The following is a 22,679-nucleotide window of genomic DNA, read 5'->3' as shown; positions in this document are numbered from 1 at the left end:
CTGGGTTGTGTGGGTATATTGCCCATATACACCACTGTGAGGTAAAGTTAAGGAGGAGTGTTTCCAGTCTCACTGCGCCAACACATACAAATTTAAGACACTGCTTGGTTTGCAGTTTTATTAGGTGAGTATGGTACAGCCTAACACGTGTTTCGAGCAACACTGCTCTTCCTCTGAGGCTTGTACATCAAAATTAAAATTAAATTAAATATTGGTCAACCATATAAGGGGTTGTAAAGGTAACAAAATAAATAACGAGAAAAACATAGAAATAAATGCAAAGCAACCATAAAGTGCAAATTCATGGATTTCAAAATTTAAGAAGTACCATGGGGCAGTAGGGGTGATATGACCCCCAATTTTGAAGATAAGTAGGTCACATTTATGCCCCCATTAGTTAAGAGGCGTGAGTAAAATTATATAAGGCAAAAACGTTTTAAGTCCAAAAGTAGCAGAAAACATTATACCATGCAATGCATATGGAATTAATACATTAGTGGGTGATCCCACAGATCCATTTGTATACATTTAGCATTGTCAACCAGATAATAAGGAAACCCACCGTGTTAATATGGTGGGTTCAAATTGCATAAACAGTTTGGAAACAAAGTTGTAGAGTTGAGAAGGAGCGGAGAAAAAGAGAGAGACAAAACAATGGGAAAACTGTTAGTGCATAATTGCAGTGTATTCACAGTGGCCAAAAAATGTAAGGTTTAATTTAATTTAAAAAAACTAAATATAAGGTACCTTGGATTGATTGTTGAACATACGTGATTACGTGTTGTAGTTGTACTGAAGGTACAAACCTAAAGTAAATGATATTGATTATGGCATTGGTCGTAATTAATCAATTTGGAGTTGCTAAATTATGCAATTTAAAATAATTATGGCATACCTTGTTATATTCCTCGCAATTGCGGAAAGCTACCCAGTTAATATATCCGACTGTAGATGTAACAAAACAGTTGATCCGAATAAGCATTCCATTGGAGCAAAGCCGTAAAAGAAAGAGAGGTAAATCATTAGGTTAGAGCGCTAGCCGCTTGTCTAATTATAGACAGGTGGGCATGCGAACACATATTGAAGGGTGTTCTAGGGACCGGCGACAGTTACTTACCCCGGTGGTCCTGACTGAACGATCTATTCCCCACGCATGCGCTGTGTGAACTGTTGTTTTTATTGACCTGCTTATCGCTGTATACTCCAAAATGGTCGAACCCCATCTAAACTTATGTCGGCCATTTTGGAAGGGTTAAAATACTGTTACTTTCAATTGGAAAAATGATAAAGAGACGCCTCGCGCGAAATAGTGCATGATATTTTCAAAACCTAATATATTGAAACTCATTTAAGCAATTGTCCAACTGGAAGTTATGGAGAAATAACAGAATTCTAAATGGTGTTCCAATAAAAATCTCAGGTTGCCATGGAGACCAAATACATCTCTCCAATATGGTGATGTAAAGTGTTATAGAGGGCCAAATTGATAAATTATGATTGGCAACTATATGTATACCTTGAGATATAAATGCATTGAGCAGCTAAGAGGTAGATTACAACTCTTGGCAAGGGTGATAAGACGGACTCGCTCTCTACTAAATTGATGGATTCCGGGAATTGTTTGTCTAAAACTGTTTGCCCACTCCTAAACCTTGTGCACAGCGATTGCTAAAATTTCATATAGTCATAGGATAAGACTAAGTTAAATAATGTTATGTGAAAGACACGAACACAATTGGATATAGAACCAGACCAGGAAAGACAATAGGAGGAGAAACTTAAAACTAAATTAGGCAATAATAGAAGGGCTTTCGATATAGTCTGAGCAAATTAAATGAAACATTATTATAGAAAAACTGAAAGTTCATGGTCCGTGTTCAGACCCTCAATTACTGTTCTGTATTGGCATATGAGGCGTGCTTCCAATCGGCGGAGAATCAGAGTGAGGTTACCGCCTCTTTGTGGTAATGTCACTTTTGCAAGCCCTACAAATCTAATGTTTTGTTTGAGATCAAGCTGATGGAATTTCTGCCAATGTGATGCTAGCGGGAATTTGGCATCCTGGCTAGCAATGGTCGACAGATGTTCACGAATTCTGGTTTTGAGGGGCCTGATCGTACTCCCAATATATTTCTTACCACAGACACAAATGATGCAGTAGACCGTGTATTTGGTATTACAATTAATGAATGACTCAATCCGATGTGTTTGCCCAGGGTTAAACAAAACATTATTAGTTTCTAATGTATATGGGCACATGGAACAGCTGCCACATTTGTGAAAGCCTTTGAATTTGTCTTGGTTGAGCCATGTTGTTTGGCGCTCTTCATTAGGCATGAATGATGGGCTGAGTAAATTTTTTAGAGTCCTTCCTTTACTAAAAGTAAAATTAGGAAATGGGTCAATCCAGTTACTGATATCCGTATCCAATTGCAGTAAGTGCCAATGTCTCTTCATGATAGAGTATAGTACATGACTATCCGAATTATATCGAGTAATCAGTCGAATCTTTTCTGGACCTTGTCGATGATTCATTTGTTTGGGGTGGAGTAAGGTATCTCTCTCTAACAAGCTGACTTGACGGGCTGTGGCAGCTATTTTAGGTTGGTAGTAACCCCTTTGTAAAAATCTATTTTGTATTGATTGACTTTCAAGATAATATTCATTCAACGTTGTACAATTCCGACGTGCTCTAATCAGTTCTCCCTTAGGTATGTTTGAAATCACATGTTTTTTGTGACAACTGTCAGCATGCAGAATTGAATTAACTGCAGTAGTTTTCCTGAAGGTTTTGGTTGTGAAGCCACAGTCCGAAATGCGGATAGTGAGATCCAGGAAATCAATAGTAGTGGCGCTGGAAGAGTGAGTGAATTGTATGCCCCATGCGTTTGAATTAAGCATATTCACAAAAGCCTCGAGTTGTTCTAAGTTACCTGTCCAAAGCATAAATACATCATCTATATAACGCTTCCAAAGGTAAATAAATGAGGTGTAGGCATGTGTGCAGAACACAAATTGCTGTTCAAAATTATGCATAAAGATATTGGCTAATGCTGGGGCGAAGCTAGCGCCCATAGCAATCCCAATGAGTTGTTTGAAATACACATCATTGAAGAGGAACACATTGTTCTCCAAAGCAAACATAATAAATTGCTTAAGCATTTCAATATGCACATAGTAAGATGCTGAGGTATTACGGAAAATGTATTCCACACTTTGAATAGCCATATCGTGTTTAATCGATGTATATAATGATTTGACATCTAATGTCACCATCAATAAATTTTGTTGAAAAGGTAAGTCATTTAGGATTTGTAGGACATGCATTGTGTCTCTAATATATGCCGTGGTGGTGAGCATGGCAGGTAACAAACATTGATTAATATATAGCGCAAGGGGTTCCAAAACACCTCCTCTTCCACTCACTATTGGTCTGCCATCGGGTATACTAGTATACCTTTTGTGTAGTTTAGGCAGAAAGTAAATGGTTGGCATGGTTGGACCGTCTGAAATTAAAAATTGTCGTTCAGTATCTGATAGTACTCCTTTCTTGTGCCACTCTAAGATCATTTTGTTGATCTCTAATTGAATTTGACGAATAGGATTAGATGGTAGCTGTAGATAGCAGCCTGCCTGATTAAGGTGAGCAAGTCCCATGGTGATGTAATCTACCTTGTTCATTATCACTACGTTTCCGCCTTTATCTGCTTCCTTAATGATGAGGTCCTTATTGTCTGCCAGTTCCCGGAGAGCGGCACGTTCCGCTAGATTTAGATTCTGTTTCGATTTATTCTTGAAAGAAATAGTTTGTTTGTCAATCGTAGAATGGATATCTTTGATTACTGCTTGATGAAAGGTGTCAATAATGTTATCTTGAGCAAATGTAGGTGTAAATTTAGATTTCGAACTAAGTTCTTTAATCGACAGATTCTGTTGATCTATGTCTAGTTCATTTAAAATATTAGAAATTGTTGATTCTGACTGTATGTCTGCATCTTCCAGGGTCATAAGTATATGGGTATTGAGCATTGTTTGGAGCGTGATGTCTGATGGAACTGGTGCTGATGTTTGAGGTTTGAAGATTTTGATCTGAGTGGCAAAGAATTTTTTGAGTTTAAGTTTGCGAATAAACTTGAAAATGTCAATTTGAATATCCACAAAGTTATTGAGCCCGGATGGTGCAAAAGACAAACCTTTATTGAGCACAGCATGTTCAGCAGTAGAGAGACAATGCTTACTCAAATTACAAACAAGATTCAGCGGTTCTGGTTCATCAATTGTTGTTGATGATAGGCTCTTGTCATCCTGCGTGGCACGGCAGGGGCGTTTCCGCCGGGGTTGATTGCCACCCCTGGTGCCCCTTGTGGTATGTTTGGGATTGGCATATTGGCAGCGATAGGTGTTTGGAATCGAACTGATTTTCTGTTGTTTGCGGTGGCCAGAAGTGCTTGTCGATTTCCCTTTTTGTACCGTTTGATTTGCTCTAAAAAAGCGTTAGCGATAGTGGGGGGTCGTGACGAGTTAACTTCTTCTGTTAGATCTTCAGATTGGTCTTCATAAAGCTCGATATCTGCATTGTTAATTACGCTTTGTTCCTTGGGTACATTGATGGGTACTGAGGTCTCTGTTTCGCTGTCCGGATCCGAACTGACAGCAGATGACGCTACACTATTGGATCTGGATCTGGACACTTGATCATATTTAGGTTGGTAGGTGTAGACCCTGTTGTCTCTATAGTCACGGTCATCTCGAGAGAACTTTCTTGATTTTCGTAATTTGACTTCATCTTGATGTTTCCTTAAAATGTTATAGAGTGTCTGATAGTTTTTGTCTACAGTTGCGCTGGGGGCATCAAAAAGATTGATTGCTTCCTTCAACTTGTCAATTTCAATGACAATCCGTGTGTGTTCCCGTGTTGCATGCTCAATTAAGAGTTTCATCATGTTATTGGAGCTTGTTGCTAGATTGGTTTCCCATTCTGTAATTAAATCTATATCGGATGCGTCTTCAAAATCCGGTAAGATTACAATTCTAAGACCTCTTGGTATTTTCTTTTCTCGTACATAATGGGTGAGTGTAGTTTTCTCCCAAAATTTGTTAATTTCTCTAATACTGAGCTTCTCAAGTTTAACAAAAAGGGAACGTAGGTCCGTTGTTTCTTTGTTAATTCTTTTGAACGGGTTCAATGTAGAGCCGCGTGGGGCAAAGAGAGCCTTAATATCTTCTTCTCTAGTGAGGATGTATTCTGCCTGTTCTGCCATGGTTGCTGCAGCTGCACGTTCCAAAGGCTTAAATTTACAAGAACAGGAAGGTTGGGCAAAAAAAAGCCGAGTGGGACACTGCGCTTGCAGTCTTGGTTAGTGTTAGATGGAGGGCAGCAGGTGACTGGGTTGTGTGGGTATATTGCCCATATACACCACTGTGAGGTAAAGTTAAGGAGGAGTGTTTCCAGTCTCACTGCGCCAACACATACAAATTTAAGACACTGCTTGGTTTGCAGTTTTATTAGGTGAGTATGGTACAGCCTAACACGTGTTTCGAGCAACACTGCTCTTCCTCTGAGGCTTGTACATCAAAATTAAAATTAAATTAAATATTGGTCAACCATATAAGGGGTTGTAAAGGTAACAAAATAAATAACGAGAAAAACATAGAAATAAATGCAAAGCAACCATAAAGTGCAAATTCATGGATTTCAAAATTTAAGAAGTACCATGGGGCAGTAGGGGTGATATGACCCCCAATTTTGAAGATAAGTAGGTCACATTTATGCCCCCATTAGTTAAGAGGCGTGAGTAAAATTATATAAGGCAAAAACGTTTTAAGTCCAAAAGTAGCAGAAAACATTATACCATGCAATGCATATGGAATTAATACATTAGTGGGTGATCCCACAGATCCATTTGTATACATTTAGCATTGTCAACCAGATAATAAGGAAACCCACCGTGTTAATATGGTGGGTTCAAATTGCATAAACAGTTTGGAAACAAAGTTGTAGAGTTGAGAAGGAGCGGAGAAAAAGAGAGAGACAAAACAATGGGAAAACTGTTAGTGCATAATTGCAGTGTATTCACAGTGGCCAAAAAATGTAAGGTTTAATTTAATTTAAAAAAACTAAATATAAGGTACCTTGGATTGATTGTTGAACATACGTGATTACGTGTTGTAGTTGTACTGAAGGTACAAACCTAAAGTAAATGATATTGATTATGGCATTGGTCGTAATTAATCAATTTGGAGTTGCTAAATTATGCAATTTAAAATAATTATGGCATACCTTGTTATATTCCTCGCAATTGCGGAAAGCTACCCAGTTAATATATCCGACTGTAGATGTAACAAAACAGTTGATCCGAATAAGCATTCCATTGGAGCAAAGCCGTAAAAGAAAGAGAGGTAAATCATTAGGTTAGAGCGCTAGCCGCTTGTCTAATTATAGACAGGTGGGCATGCGAACACATATTGAAGGGTGTTCTAGGGACCGGCGACAGTTACTTACCCCGGTGGTCCTGACTGAACGATCTATTCCCCACGCATGCGCTGTGTGAACTGTTGTTTTTATTGACCTGCTTATCGCTGTATACTCCAAAATGGTCGAACCCCATCTAAACTTATGTCGGCCATTTTGGAAGGGTTAAAATACTGTTACTTTCAATTGGAAAAATGATAAAGAGACGCCTCGCGCGAAATAGTGCATGATATTTTCAAAACCTAATATATTGAAACTCATTTAAGCAATTGTCCAACTGGAAGTTATGGAGAAATAACAGAATTCTAAATGGTGTTCCAATAAAAATCTCAGGTTGCCATGGAGACCAAATACATCTCTCCAATATGGTGATGTAAAGTGTTATAGAGGGCCAAATTGATAAATTATGATTGGCAACTATATGTATACCTTGAGATATAAATGCATTGAGCAGCTAAGAGGTAGATTACAACTCTTGGCAAGGGTGATAAGACGGACTCGCTCTCTACTAAATTGATGGATTCCGGGAATTGTTTGTCTAAAACTGTTTGCCCACTCCTAAACCTTGTGCACAGCGATTGCTAAAATTTCATATAGTCATAGGATAAGACTAAGTTAAATAATGTTATGTGAAAGACACGAACACAATTGGATATAGAACCAGACCAGGAAAGACAATAGGAGGAGAAACTTAAAACTAAATTAGGCAATAATAGAAGGGCTTTCGATATAGTCTGAGCAAATTAAATGAAACATTATTATAGAAAAACTGAAAGTTCATGGTCCGTGTTCAGACCCTCAATTACTGTTCTGTATTGGCATATGAGGCGTGCTTCCAATCGGCGGAGAATCAGAGTGAGGTTACCGCCTCTTTGTGGTAATGTCACTTTTGCAAGCCCTACAAATCTAATGTTTTGTTTGAGATCAAGCTGATGGAATTTCTGCCAATGTGATGCTAGCGGGAATTTGGCATCCTGGCTAGCAATGGTCGACAGATGTTCACGAATTCTGGTTTTGAGGGGCCTGATCGTACTCCCAATATATTTCTTACCACAGACACAAATGATGCAGTAGACCGTGTATTTGGTATTACAATTAATGAATGACTCAATCCGATGTGTTTGCCCAGGGTTAAACAAAACATTATTAGTTTCTAATGTATATGGGCACATGGAACAGCTGCCACATTTGTGAAAGCCTTTGAATTTGTCTTGGTTGAGCCATGTTGTTTGGCGCTCTTCATTAGGCATGAATGATGGGCTGAGTAAATTTTTTAGAGTCCTTCCTTTACTAAAAGTAAAATTAGGAAATGGGTCAATCCAGTTACTGATATCCGTATCCAATTGCAGTAAGTGCCAATGTCTCTTCATGATAGAGTATAGTACATGACTATCCGAATTATATCGAGTAATCAGTCGAATCTTTTCTGGACCTTGTCGATGATTCATTTGTTTGGGGTGGAGTAAGGTATCTCTCTCTAACAAGCTGACTTGACGGGCTGTGGCAGCTATTTTAGGTTGGTAGTAACCCCTTTGTAAAAATCTATTTTGTATTGATTGACTTTCAAGATAATATTCATTCAACGTTGTACAATTCCGACGTGCTCTAATCAGTTCTCCCTTAGGTATGTTTGAAATCACATGTTTTTTGTGACAACTGTCAGCATGCAGAATTGAATTAACTGCAGTAGTTTTCCTGAAGGTTTTGGTTGTGAAGCCACAGTCCGAAATGCGGATAGTGAGATCCAGGAAATCAATAGTAGTGGCGCTGGAAGAGTGAGTGAATTGTATGCCCCATGCGTTTGAATTAAGCATATTCACAAAAGCCTCGAGTTGTTCTAAGTTACCTGTCCAAAGCATAAATACATCATCTATATAACGCTTCCAAAGGTAAATAAATGAGGTGTAGGCATGTGTGCAGAACACAAATTGCTGTTCAAAATTATGCATAAAGATATTGGCTAATGCTGGGGCGAAGCTAGCGCCCATAGCAATCCCAATGAGTTGTTTGAAATACACATCATTGAAGAGGAACACATTGTTCTCCAAAGCAAACATAATAAATTGCTTAAGCATTTCAATATGCACATAGTAAGATGCTGAGGTATTACGGAAAATGTATTCCACACTTTGAATAGCCATATCGTGTTTAATCGATGTATATAATGATTTGACATCTAATGTCACCATCAATAAATTTTGTTGAAAAGGTAAGTCATTTAGGATTTGTAGGACATGCATTGTGTCTCTAATATATGCCGTGGTGGTGAGCATGGCAGGTAACAAACATTGATTAATATATAGCGCAAGGGGTTCCAAAACACCTCCTCTTCCACTCACTATTGGTCTGCCATCGGGTATACTAGTATACCTTTTGTGTAGTTTAGGCAGAAAGTAAATGGTTGGCATGGTTGGACCGTCTGAAATTAAAAATTGTCGTTCAGTATCTGATAGTACTCCTTTCTTGTGCCACTCTAAGATCATTTTGTTGATCTCTAATTGAATTTGACGAATAGGATTAGATGGTAGCTGTAGATAGCAGCCTGCCTGATTAAGGTGAGCAAGTCCCATGGTGATGTAATCTACCTTGTTCATTATCACTACGTTTCCGCCTTTATCTGCTTCCTTAATGATGAGGTCCTTATTGTCTGCCAGTTCCCGGAGAGCGGCACGTTCCGCTAGATTTAGATTCTGTTTCGATTTATTCTTGAAAGAAATAGTTTGTTTGTCAATCGTAGAATGGATATCTTTGATTACTGCTTGATGAAAGGTGTCAATAATGTTATCTTGAGCAAATGTAGGTGTAAATTTAGATTTCGAACTAAGTTCTTTAATCGACAGATTCTGTTGATCTATGTCTAGTTCATTTAAAATATTAGAAATTGTTGATTCTGACTGTATGTCTGCATCTTCCAGGGTCATAAGTATATGGGTATTGAGCATTGTTTGGAGCGTGATGTCTGATGGAACTGGTGCTGATGTTTGAGGTTTGAAGATTTTGATCTGAGTGGCAAAGAATTTTTTGAGTTTAAGTTTGCGAATAAACTTGAAAATGTCAATTTGAATATCCACAAAGTTATTGAGCCCGGATGGTGCAAAAGACAAACCTTTATTGAGCACAGCATGTTCAGCAGTAGAGAGACAATGCTTACTCAAATTACAAACAAGATTCAGCGGTTCTGGTTCATCAATTGTTGTTGATGATAGGCTCTTGTCATCCTGCGTGGCACGGCAGGGGCGTTTCCGCCGGGGTTGATTGCCACCCCTGGTGCCCCTTGTGGTATGTTTGGGATTGGCATATTGGCAGCGATAGGTGTTTGGAATCGAACTGATGGGGTTCGACCATTTTGGAGTATACAGCGATAAGCAGGTCAATAAAAACAACAGTTCACACAGCGCATGCGTGGGGAATAGATCGTTCAGTCAGGACCACCGGGGTAAGTAACTGTCGCCGGTCCCTAGAACACCCTTCAATATGTGTTCGCATGCCCACCTGTCTATAATTAGACAAGCGGCTAGCGCTCTAACCTAATGATTTACCTCTCTTTCTTTTACGGCTTTGCTCCAATGGAATGCTTATTCGGATCAACTGTTTTGTTACATCTACAGTCGGATATATTAACTGGGTAGCTTTCCGCAATTGCGAGGAATATAACAAGGTATGCCATAATTATTTTAAATTGCATAATTTAGCAACTCCAAATTGATTAATTACGACCAATGCCATAATCAATATCATTTACTTTAGGTTTGTACCTTCAGTACAACTACAACACGTAATCACGTATGTTCAACAATCAATCCAAGGTACCTTATATTTAGTTTTTTTAAATTAAATTAAACCTTACATTTTTTGGCCACTGTGAATACACTGCAATTATGCACTAACAGTTTTCCCATTGTTTTGTCTCTCTCTTTTTCTCCGCTCCTTCTCAACTCTACAACTTTGTTTCCAAACTGTTTATGCAATTTGAACCCACCATATTAACACGGTGGGTTTCCTTATTATCTGGTTGACAATGCTAAATGTATACAAATGGATCTGTGGGATCACCCACTAATGTATTAATTCCATATGCATTGCATGGTATAATGTTTTCTGCTACTTTTGGACTTAAAACGTTTTTGCCTTATATAATTTTACTCACGCCTCTTAACTAATGGGGGCATAAATGTGACCTACTTATCTTCAAAATTGGGGGTCATATCACCCCTACTGCCCCATGGTACTTCTTAAATTTTGAAATCCATGAATTTGCACTTTATGGTTGCTTTGCATTTATTTCTATGTTTTTCTCGTTATTTATTTTGTTACCTTTACAACCCCTTATATGGTTGACCAATATTTAATTTAATTTTAATTTTGATGTACAAGCCTCAGAGGAAGAGCAGTGTTGCTCGAAACACGTGTTAGGCTGTACCATACTCACCTAATAAAACTGCAAACCAAGCAGTGTCTTAAATTTGTATGTGTTGGCGCAGTGAGACTGGAAACACTCCTCTTCAATTTACAAACAAGCAGACAAAAGCAAAACCTTGAATGCTTTTTATGGGGTTCACTGTATTGTGTTACTATAGTAAAGGTTACTGTGCACAACGGCGCACCCATCTTGCACCATTTTATTCAGTCTATTCATAAAAATACATTAACATGACCCTTGGGCTTTGGACCTCGACTGGGGAATTGGCCACTTGGACTGCTGGATAACTGGAGATGGCACTAGTCAACTAGCGGGCTGAACTCAGCCAACTAAAGCAGCCAGCGGAGGGCTGCTGCCATAGCAACAAAACGGTGCTTGGAATGTTGAACACGGGCCTTACATAAACCGTAGCCACCTGGAAGGTATCACTTTTCTTTGCTCTGTTGGTGCCTCACTGTACTGGACCCCTTATTTTAGACATTTTATTTAATTTTGTACTCTACCAATCTGTTTAAAAAGTACACATTTTACTGTGTTTCAATTTTGGGTCATAACAGGTCACATAAAAGACTAAAGTTCAAACCCAATTCACAGGCCTGAGAGAGAACAGTAGATGCCACCACGAGTTGGTAGTGGGGGAAATTATGCACAGGGCAATTTGCGTCTAGCACCACAAGGTGGAGCGGTACAGTTGTTTGATCCAAGTTGATCAGTGAAGGGGAAAACATAAAAGCGTGGGCGGCAGCACGCCGAGACAGTATTGCAGCCCGTCATGCAGTATACCGCGTGTCAACAGATAAACCCATTTTAGAAGAGTATTTTATTTCTGTGGAAAAACCCGAATCTCCATGGAGGCTTGAATTAAACCGCACACCACACCTTTAGGTGGCGCAACCTCACCTTTGCCCATTCAACCCTTTTTGATTTCACTTCAACATTTTCACAAACAATAAAAGGGGAGCGTGGGGGCAAGTTACAACTACACAGATCTGTTGTGTGAAATATGCACGCAGGCCTATACTGTCTGCCTTTGCCACTGCCTAAATGATAACAAAAGACTCCGAATCCTGATGGTCACAGAACGCAGTGGGGCTACAAATGTTAGCTGTGAGCATGAGCCCCTCAGAATTAAGAAGAGCAGCGCACACTGGGTCTAACACAGTTTTAGTTCGCCAGAAAACTGCACAGCAGAAAGGGGTTGTGCAATGCTGTGGGCCGTCATTACTCGGGTTCCCAACTTCTATTCCCTCGGTCACGAGCAGCGTGCGTTCAAAGCCTTCACTCCGTTCACCCGCCCACTTCCTCTTCTGCTTTCTCATTACAGACAAATGCTTGAGCTATAATTAACAAAACCACAAGGGACTTGTCGGCTGTCCCCGAACAAGAGGATGCTTAAAGAAAAGCAATGAAACCAGCTAAGTGCATGCCTTGGTACAGACTACGCAGCAAGTGTGTGCCAGAGGAGATAGAGTTCCCAGCAGCTGTGCACAATATGTGCCCAATTAGAAGCAATACCACTGTGAACGTGTGGAGATAGGAGCAAACTGTCAACTATGCCATCCAGGGTGAAAATTCCAACATGCTCGCTCAAGAGCCGAGAAGAATGCATCCCCCGGGATGTAGGCTTAGGACGACGTCCGGCCAATACAGAGAGGTTTCGTTTTTGGCATGTATCATTTTTGCATAGAATTTGTATTTATTTAAATGTATATAGCGTACTTTCATCAAAGCACGGAAGAAAAGAAGGTCGGTACATTATCAAGTTAAGAAATTTGCAGTATACAAAAATACACAAAGAGAAGGAAGCTTAAAAAATATGTTCTTTATGGTATCAGTAGAAGATGGAGAATGAAGATTATCGAATGTGGCGTTAACGCTGTTCCAATGGATGGAACCGGGTGGGCGGGTAATGGTCAAGCAGCCCAAACGGCCCCAGCAAAGCGAGGGCAGTTAACGAGGGCCCAGGGCCGTTACACCCACCCACCCCCACGCCCCACTCCCAGCCCTTGGAACTAAGGCCATTAGCACCCCGGATTAACATAGGTAATCCGGGTGCTAAAAAAATAAAAATAAAAAGTATGTTCATCAATTGAACGCGACACCGCGCACATCCCGTTCAATTTATGAAAATACTGTCTAAAGATGTCTAAAGATGTCTAAAGATGTCCGCCATGGAAATGGAAGAGCCCCTCTTCCATTTTCATGGCGGCCTCTGGGAGCCAAAATGAAATGACTGGAAAGAGCCGCAGCCGAAATGAGGGGGGAGTGGGGGTTGTGGGAAATGGTGACGTCAGGTGGTATGGAACACGACCCGAGATTGCCACTCTTAGCCCACCTGATTGGCTTGCTCACCCCATCAGGTCGCCAATAGACATTAATAACTGCTATAGCGCTCAAATAGCCTCTCTAAGCAGTTTGTCATTTTTCCTGAGGATGGGAGGGTTCAGCAGTATGGCAATAAAAAGCCATTTTGGATTGTTGTTAAATGTTCAAATAGGTTTATTTTCTTTACTTAATGTTTCATATTTTTTAATCTTCTGTATTCTTTACTGCAGAGTTGCTTCTGCCGTCTACCTTGTGGAAGCTACCACACTACTGGCTTTATTTTTATTAATATAGACATTCCCAGTGCTTGTGGTAACATGGTCCGAGGGAAGGCTTAACTCTTCAGGAGGGATATGAACTAACAGGTAAGCAGTACAAACCATGGTACCATAATAAAATAATGTCCAATCAAAGTTATAGAAAAATAGGGTACTTGAAACTAAGAATAGAAACACTTACAAAGAACACTATAACCCCCGTCTGTAACAGAAGGCACACAATGAGCAGACCATCATGCATGGGGGTACTCAAGGTCTGAAGACCGGGGTCCACAGGCAATATGTTAAGAAGCAAAGTAAAGTTCAACGAAGGTCTTTAAAAACATGCAGTGGGACTAGGCCAGGGGTTACAACCATTTCAAATACCTTGCTGGCATGGTGCATGGTACTCGACAGTGTCAAGAGAGGTTACTAGATACTTTTACAGAGTTGGAATCTGCAGCATGATGGGTTCAGTCAATGGCTTCCAGCAGGTCGAGAGGACTGCTTCTAGTGGGACGAATCAGTGGTAAAGACCGGCAGGTTGATGCATTCAAGTCGGCAGGTGAGACTGGATGAGGACAATACAATTGGTTCCAGTGGGATGAGTTAGACTGGTAAATCATTGGTTTCCTCTGGGTGGAGACAGTGTTGACACATCGAAAAGAAGAGTGTCAACAGCAGCTCTGGGTGATTGCAGTAGCTCAAAAAGGGACGCAAAGAGGTCAAAAGCATATCAAAGTGAGCCAACCGTGCCCACAGCATAATCCTGCCTTTTGGTTGCTGGTGGACACAGCCCAGGGTCTCTGGATCAATGTGGGTGCTTGTTCCAGCCAGTAAGAATGCCAGAGAACAATTGCAGGGGCTGTTGGCTCCAGTGAGCAGGTTTCTCTGTAGTAGTGGCCTAGTCTTGCAGAAAGCCTTGTAGTTTGTACGCCACCCCAAATGTTTGCCTAGGATGGCCGAGGTAAGGGGTGTAATCAGCCACTTTTACTCTCTAAAAATAGGCAAATACTCCCAAAAAATTCAAATGGGGAGTAACATTTCTCCCAACAAAAATGGGAAACCGACATCAGAGCATGTCCCCCTGCTTTCATCTACACAGCCTCATTGATATGGTTGGACCAGTAGTAAACATAGTGCCATAGGAAGAAGCTCTATTATTACTGCCTAATCTGAAGAGGTAAACATTGACCTTTTTCATTCTTACAACACATTTCTTTATTTAGTTATTAAAAACTCACTGGGAACGGTACTTACAGTTTTACTCACTAAAATCATTTTACTCCAAACTTTAAAAAATAGGGAGTAAAATACTCCCACTTCAAAATCTTATCTGGAGCACTGTCCAAGGTTAAAGGATTGCTAATTTCTTGGAGGTTTTTATCCTCACTTCTACTGAAGAGGACTTCAGTGAAGACTGTACCCACAATACATTGCCAGGTGAAATCCCCCCTATGTAGTCTAAAGAGGTTTCACAGAGGGTGGTCTCACTCCCTTAAATAGGCAAATCTGCCACAGCAGATTGGTCCCCTTCTATCTTTCTGTAAAGGATCAAATCGTGGATGCTATATTTAGAGTATTTGCCTGGTGATGTCAGTCCCAGAGTGCTTTGCCTGCAAAGGGTAGGTAAGGGGCACAGGAAAAGTGAGAGTCCTGGGAGTTTCTGAGATGGCAGGACCCTTCTGTGGGCTGGTACTTCTCTCCTGGCTACTCCAATTCAGCCTTCTTTTGGGTCTGTCTTGCATCAAAGTCACGTAATCATTACTCTGGTGTGAGACCTCCATTGTACTCTCCTTTGAAGCATTTGTTCCCAGGTAAGGTCTTGGGGAGATTTCAGGTCATCTGGCTAAGGTGACAAGCCTTTCCAAAGAGATCGGGGGTGGTGGGCGCGTGTTGCCGAGCTGGTCCCAAATGTTTGTGTGGAAACCAAGTACAAGACGGCTGATACACAAGACCCTGTCAATGAAGTGAGTCATTGACAACTAATCAGACGCTAAAAGGTTTTGGCCAGTAGAACTGTAGATTCCCAGAGGTCACTGTCACAACTTGACCGGATTTATATTTAGATTTTAATCTGCCAATAGGCTTTGGGAGCACACAATTAAAGAATAGGGGATCAGGGCTGTCTACAGTTAAAGGCAGTCCCTGTCTGATGGAACTTTTAATTCCATCAGGCTGTTGGCAGGAATCCACAGGACTCTGTAAATGGGAAGGTGCCAAACTACAAGGCAGCTGCTGAATGATGGCAGCCGACCAGCTCAACAGAGTTATGTTTTCACTATACTTTTCAGCATGCATCATTATGCCGGATTCGCAGATCCCTTTCACAGACAGTGTTACCCTCGACCGTACATATTAAAAACAACAAAAGCTCAGGCAATTCTGCCCTCACAGATGGCAATCTGCCACAGGAGAACAAGGAATGATTTCACAGCTTTAAAAGAATCGCCCCCCCTAGCAGTCAATTTCAGGTAAATATGAGGTTGGGGGGGGGGCAGGTAGGAGAGGCTGAACGTTAGCTGAAGCAATTGGAGGTCCCACAGGTTTTGTATCAATGTGGTGGGGAAGAGGGGCAGGAAAGACACAACAACTGGACAGAAAAGATACAATTAAAGTAAAAACTGTTATGTAACAGTGCACGAATAGTAATTTAGGCAACACTGTGCGTTTATCTAGCAGTGCAAACAGGAACTGAATTAACAGGAACAGAGTTAATTTATCTTTGAAAAAGCCAGCTCTGGTAACAGTGGGTCCATCTAGAATTGCAAACAGCAATACAGTAAACATCAAGATAAATAGCTCTAAAAAAGGCAACATGTGTAACACAATGAGTTAGATCTAGCTCTGCAATAAGTTTGCAGGAATGACAATAGGTTTTGTACGCATGAGGAAATGAGACATGGATTCAACCTTACCTGACTATAGAGCTCTCTGTCTTTATTCGGATCATAAAATCCCTAAAAGTACACAGTGCAAAGGACAAGTTATACATACATTCTTAAAGCATCTCTTCACATACCAAGATATATTCAATTGTGAATATGTACAATAAATACATTATGGAGTAAGCTTACAATACATACAAAAGCAAAACCTGCTTAAGAGAAAATGTTATAGGCAAAATTCAAATACCTAATTTTCCAAACCATTTCAAAAATTGAAACCGTTTTTTCAGATTTACAAACACATTAAGCGTCTCTTAACATTAAGAGATGTTAGTGCAGAGTTAAGCCAAAGTCCCCATTGCTTTTTATAGAGAGGGCAAAAAAAACAAGAAGTCAGTGACTGTCTCATCACAGAATACGGGAATTTGGCAAATAAATCGCCCATCCAGGATGCTTTAAAAAAAGAAAGATGCCCAAACAAAGTTTTAAGAAGAGAGTTTTTAAAGAGTTGACTTGAGTACATATTCTCCTCAAAGCCCTGGGTACTTTTAATGATTAACTATTCGGAAAATAAACTGTAGTTGCCGTAAGTGTTCAATGTTACATTATGATGCAAACCTTGATAAGTATCCATTAGGATTATTTTGGCATGAGAACCATAAAAGCAGGGATCTGTCCAAAGGGTCTGTAAATTTGAGGCCCATAACAGACTTCACAAAACCAAACCACAGGATTCTATCTGCACCGGATGATATTAAGACATCTTGCAAAGCTTCACAATAGACAAGTCATTCTTCATTATTCTAGATCACAGGTGCACAACATACGGCCTGTGGGCCAAATGCGGCTATGTGGCTCTTACCAGTCACGTAGTGCATGTGATCCACAAATAGAGGGCCAGCACTGTGGCTGGTGTGGCGCGGCTTTTTGCCGCATCACAATTATAGAGGCCGGTCCATCCATCCATCCATCCGCCTTCCTGCCTGCCCTAAACAAGTACCACTTCCTGCACGGGGCACCACACAACCTGCCCTCCGGCCAGTCCATGGACTTAAGACTCCAGCTCCACCCATTCTTTCAGGTGTGTGTGCTAGGGGATTGGGGTAGGGTTTGGGGCAGCCTTGGTCATTTGCACTCAGCAGGGCTGCCAGAATTACGGTTCTGCTCCCTGGAGCGAGCGCTTGATTGGGGCGTGCAGTTTGCTTTAGAACGCTAGGGATAGCAGTAAAAATACCTTCATCTCGCAGTTAGCAGCTGCCTCTTGTAAAGGAGGTGGGAAGGGGGAGCCAGGTAAGCAAGCCATAAGCATTAAATATACAAGTAATTCTGGTACACATATGCGCCTGGGGTGATGGCACCTCGATCAGCCCTCCCCTCCTGCTTTAAATGGAGGGGAAGCGAGCCGCGAGGCAAAGCCGCGCAGGGAAGGCCATCCTTCATCTGTTGCCACCTGCGCTTCACACAACTGCACCCCTGGAGACCATCTGAGTGGAGGACCCCAGCCTGCATCTTCGCGAGTCCTCCTCAGTCGAGGAGCACCTAAGATGGCTGCCGCAGCGGTTACCATGACGACCGTAACAAACCGCCCGGATTGGGCCCAACACCTCGTTCAGCCCTCCCCTCCTGCCTTAAATGGAGGGGAGACGAGCGGTGAGACAAAGCCGCGCAGGCAAGGCCAGAAGGAAAGGCCTACATCCCTCTCTGCAGCTGCGCTGCGAGGCAGTACCCATCCTGCATCTGTTGCCACCTGCGCTTCACACAATTGCACCCCCGGAGAACAGCCGAGTAGAGGACCCCAGCCTGCACCTTCGCGAGGCCTCCTCCGTCAAGGAGCACATAAGATGGCTGCCGCAGCGGTTACCATAACAAACATAATAAACCGCTCGGATTGGGCCCAACACCTCGCTCAGCCCTCCCCTCCTGCCTTAAATGGAGGGGAGGCGAGCCGCGCAGGGAAGGCCAGAAGGAAAGGCCTACATCCCTCTCTGCAGCTCTCGGCTGCTCAAGGGCATTTGAGGCTGCTGGAAGCTTATCACAAGGTAAAGCGCTATGCCCTTGTATAGGCCCCAATGCACGCCCTTCAGACCTCCAAAGAGCCAAGCACGCCCCCTACCCCTATCGCCCGCCCCCTTCCTTTACCAGGAACGCTCGAATCCGAGCGCGCACACTCCACTCCCCGCTGCTCACCTACGTTCCGTGCTGTAGTTTCCGTAACCGCAGGGTCGGAGTCAGGTGTCCACCAACGTGGCCGTTCCTTCAAAGCCCAACTTGAACCACCGGCTGCTAAAGGCGCCTGCCCCATGCGCAGAGACACACCTGCAACAGCGTCCGCTAATACTTTAATGCGACCACGCCTCAGGGGCCCCATGGGTACCGTAGCATCTATCTCACTGCTACCAATGCCAACAGTCCATAAGAACTGCTCCAGCCGGCACATCACCCACAGTAAAGGAGCAGGACATGCTACATGTAACCATGCTGCCCAGACTATAGCTCCACATAAGTGTGTGCCCACACCGGATGCCTGCTGCTCCCAAACCATCATCCACCACCACCACCACCACCACCACACCTCGATTAGACCCCACTCTTAGGTTTGCACTGGTCAACGCATGTTCTATACCTGCACACGCCCTTGACATCCATGACCTTATTATCAAAGACAACCTCGACCTCTTAATAGTCAAGTTCAGGCCCAGCTCTATCACTCGTCATCCCTGCTGAATACACAATCTTCAGGAAAGACCGTACCAACCAGAGACGTGGTGGTGTGACCCTTATCGCAAGGGAAACCATTAGTATCAGGGAAACCCAAGGACAGCTTGGGTACAACTGACTACCTACCACTCAAAAATCAACTTTTCCCACAATTGCACCATTACCATGCATTTTGTGTATCGACCTCCAGACCCCATTGATGACTTCCAAGACTCCCTCATCCTCTCCCTTTTCTGACAACATTAAAAAGACATCCCAAGTCCTTCTCCTGGGCGACTTAAACCTAGGCCTAAACGACCCGAAGGATTGCCATGCCAAATCCAACAAAGCTCTATCCACCCTAGGATACGCACAAACTATCTCTGAACGCACCCATATCAAAGGACGCACATTGGATTGGATCAATCATCATAACTGCTCCATTCTAATCAACGCCAACATTCCAATCCCCTGGTCTGACCACCATTATATTCAATTCAATCTCACCTCGAAAAAAAGGGCACTCGGTGCCCACCACCCCTTGTCCAGAAGCTCTCGCAAAAGGACCGCCGAAAATCTGGCACCATTTCTAATGGTGCCTGCGCTACAGGCTCCATCCTCTAAAATGACCCAGAAACTCTAGCCAACACCTTTAAACACATTGTCACCCAGCCTGTTGACGCCATTGCCCCACTTACCTTAAAGAAAGCTAAAAAGGTCAAACACTAACGCTTGGTTCCCCCAGGAGTTGCTTAAACAATGCTCCGCCCTCTCTGCCTGGAAAGCCAATTCTTCTGAAACTACGAGGGAGGCCTTTAAGGCCATGTCCAAGTCATACAAAAACAATGTCATCAAGGCTAAAGCCGTGTCAATTGACTCTAGGACAAATAATGCCAAATCAGGCTCCAAAGAAATCTTCTCCATCTTTAGAGAGCTGGAAAAACCATCCACCCCCCCACCCACACTCCTCAAGGATGAAAGTTGGTGTAATAGCATCCAGTCAGCCATGCTAGAGCAACTCAAAACCAAAATCCTTGGCCATCAAAAAGCTCTTAAACTACTAATAGCCAACCAGCACAGCAAATGCCTATAAGCCCTAAACCCAAGCCCGCTCCTCCGTTTGACTTTAAAGATATTACTGAGTCGGAGGACATCACCTTGCTTAAGACCATTAAACCCTCGAACTGCAAGGGAGATGCTTGCCCAGCCCAACTCATCAAAGACTCCGCACCAACCCTTGCACCCTTCCTTGCCGCATTAATTCATTAACTCGTCCTTCTGGTCAGGTCATGTTCCGACTGGACTCAAGGAAGCATGGGTACGCCCGCTCCTAAAAAAACGATCCCTTGACCCTACCATCCCGGGAACTATAGGCCCATCACCACTGTCCCATTCCTTCTACAAATATTGGACAAAGCAGCCTACCTGCAAGTACAAAAATACTTGGATGAGAGCCTGCGGCAATCTGGCTTCCGCCCACGACATGGCACAGAAACGGCTCTCCCAGACCTAAAAAATCAAATGGATGATCTTAGGGACACAGACAAACCTGCACTCCTTGATTTATCTGCTGCTTTCGACTTAGTCGATCCCAACACCCTCTGCCACCATCTCGCAACTGCTGCCAACTTCTTCCCTAACGCCTGTGACTGGATTACCTCCTTTCTCCAAGAAAGGGCCATGAAAGTTTTCTCCGACTCAGCATGTGCCACCCCTAGCCACATCATATGTGGAGTTCCACAAGGATCATGCACAGCCCCCTCGCTATATAACCTCTTCACGAGGCCTCTGTTCAGCATCCTTGACTCCCTGGGCATCTCATATACTAATTATGCGGATGACACTCGCAGGTGATTACAAGGCAGATATGTCCAATCTCACCTTCATCTATTCGACTATCCAATCCTGGATGGCTGACAACTGGCTATGCCTTAATAGCGAAAAAACGGAACTCCTGCTTATCAGTTCACACACCACCTTGGGTAACCTTGGTCAGGATTACACCTCCTTCACTATTGATAATACACCCACCAAGGTATCCAACAACTTCAAAACACTTGGTGTCTACTTAGACTCAGACCGTACCAAGGACAGACAAGTGAATACCATTGCTACCTCCTCAGCCCATTACTCTAAAATTATCAACGCAGCCAGACCATTCCCATCACGCCAGAACTGCCTTACCATTGCTATGGCTATAATTGGATCCAGATTTGACTATTGCAATGCCCTCCTAACAGGAACCTCGTGCAAAAACCTTGCCAAACTCCAACTGGCTCAAAACAACGCCATTAGGGTGGCTACTGGAACTTCAAGGAAAGAGCACATCTCAGAAATTATGAGGCAGGCTCACAGGCTCCCTGTCAAGGAGAGAATCATCTTTAAAACCCTCTCCTTCGCACATAAATGCCTTCATGATCTTGCACCCCCCCCATACCGTGTCCAGAGAATTGTTAAACACACTGCCACTAGACCTCTCAGGAAAGGATACTCCAACATGATTCTCATGCCAAAGACCAAAAGAATCCACGCGGGGGATCTAGCTTTCCCACGATGGCTGCCTCCCACTGGAATTCCCTTCCCTCCCACCTAAGAATGATTGAGTCTCACCAAGCCTTCCACAAAGCAATCAAAACCAAACTCTTTATATGAATACTATTGAATGCTTTCCGCTGTAATTTTTTTTATGTATACTGATGTACCTGTAACCAAGAGACCTCACGGTTGCATGTAAACCAACTTAACGAAAAAACTCTGCTAAATATTCTTTTAACAGCGCCTCGATGCCTCTGGGCTGCAAGTGTGCTATACAAATGCAAATAAATAAAGCGCTCTGAAACACACAGTCAAAGTCACAGCCCTTTGAATACTGAGAAAGAAGCCTGCGGAAAGGGCGCTACCTGAAATGCCTGCTCCAGTGTCTGCATGTGGTGTGTACATCACTCTGCATCAATTATGCATAGCTAACGGCGGGACGGCTCCTGTATTGAATAAATATTCCCCTGTAATAGACAAGAACCCCTGCTTGGGTGTATTCCGGCTGTATGCCACACGATCGCTGCACACACCTAGCGCTTTCATTTTAAACGGCATGCATGTATATAACTGGGATAAACAGATCAACATGCTGAACAAAAGGCAGTGAATGGCACTGACAGTGGATATACATACAAAAAGTAAAGAATTTAGGTTGCGCAGTGCGAAATATGTTGGTGCCCGTGCCATTTAGCAGAGGCCATTTAGAATGCAGTGTTCCCAGGTGATCTGGTGTTCCCCCTCTGTGCCATCTGGGCCTTTTAAAAAATAATCTGGTGCTGTGTCTTGCCCGATCCTTTCCCCCTGCCTCTTTCCCTCCCTCTGCCCGCCTCCCAGCCCTCCCTCCACCCGTGATTGGCCGGTTCTCCAGTCTTAAATTAAACTCCCAAGGCAGCCCCTCTGCCTGGCAGCCCCTCTGCCTGGCAGCCCCTCTGCCTGGCAGCCCCTCTGCCTGGCAGCCCCGAGGCAAAGGGCCCGAGGCAAAGGGCGGCTCCTACACTAGCGGCTCCAAGATGTGTCTGCAGGGGAAGCCAATGTAGCCAGAAGTCAAGAGACACCAACAAAAACTGCAAGTGTGGCACGGG

General features: G+C 42.9%; 1 protein-coding gene across 9 annotated transcripts in view; it reads right to left on the bottom strand.

Annotated features, from left to right (window-relative positions):
• ARHGEF1 (Rho guanine nucleotide exchange factor 1) overlaps positions 1–22,679 on the bottom strand; it is a 1,792,426-nt gene that overhangs the window by 1,422,743 nt on the left and 347,004 nt on the right. For 7 of the 9 annotated variants that reach the window (XM_069640923.1, XM_069640913.1, XM_069640921.1 and 4 more), the window contains one exon: positions 16,393–16,434. The exons of the other annotated variants lie outside the window; for them this stretch is intronic. The gene's annotated coding sequence lies outside the window, so the exon portion shown is untranslated. The remainder of the gene's footprint in view (positions 1–16,392; positions 16,435–22,679) is intronic. 9 annotated transcript variants of the gene reach the window in all.

The sequence above is a fragment of the Ambystoma mexicanum genome, chromosome 1q, assembly GCF_040938575.1.
Source record: "Ambystoma mexicanum isolate Mex_15411 chromosome 1q, UKY_AmexF1_1, whole genome shotgun sequence".
NCBI lineage: Eukaryota > Metazoa > Chordata > Amphibia > Caudata > Ambystomatidae > Ambystoma > Ambystoma mexicanum.
The sequence above is the reverse complement of the archived record's forward strand: the minus strand, read 5'-3'. Positions and strand labels throughout refer to the sequence as shown.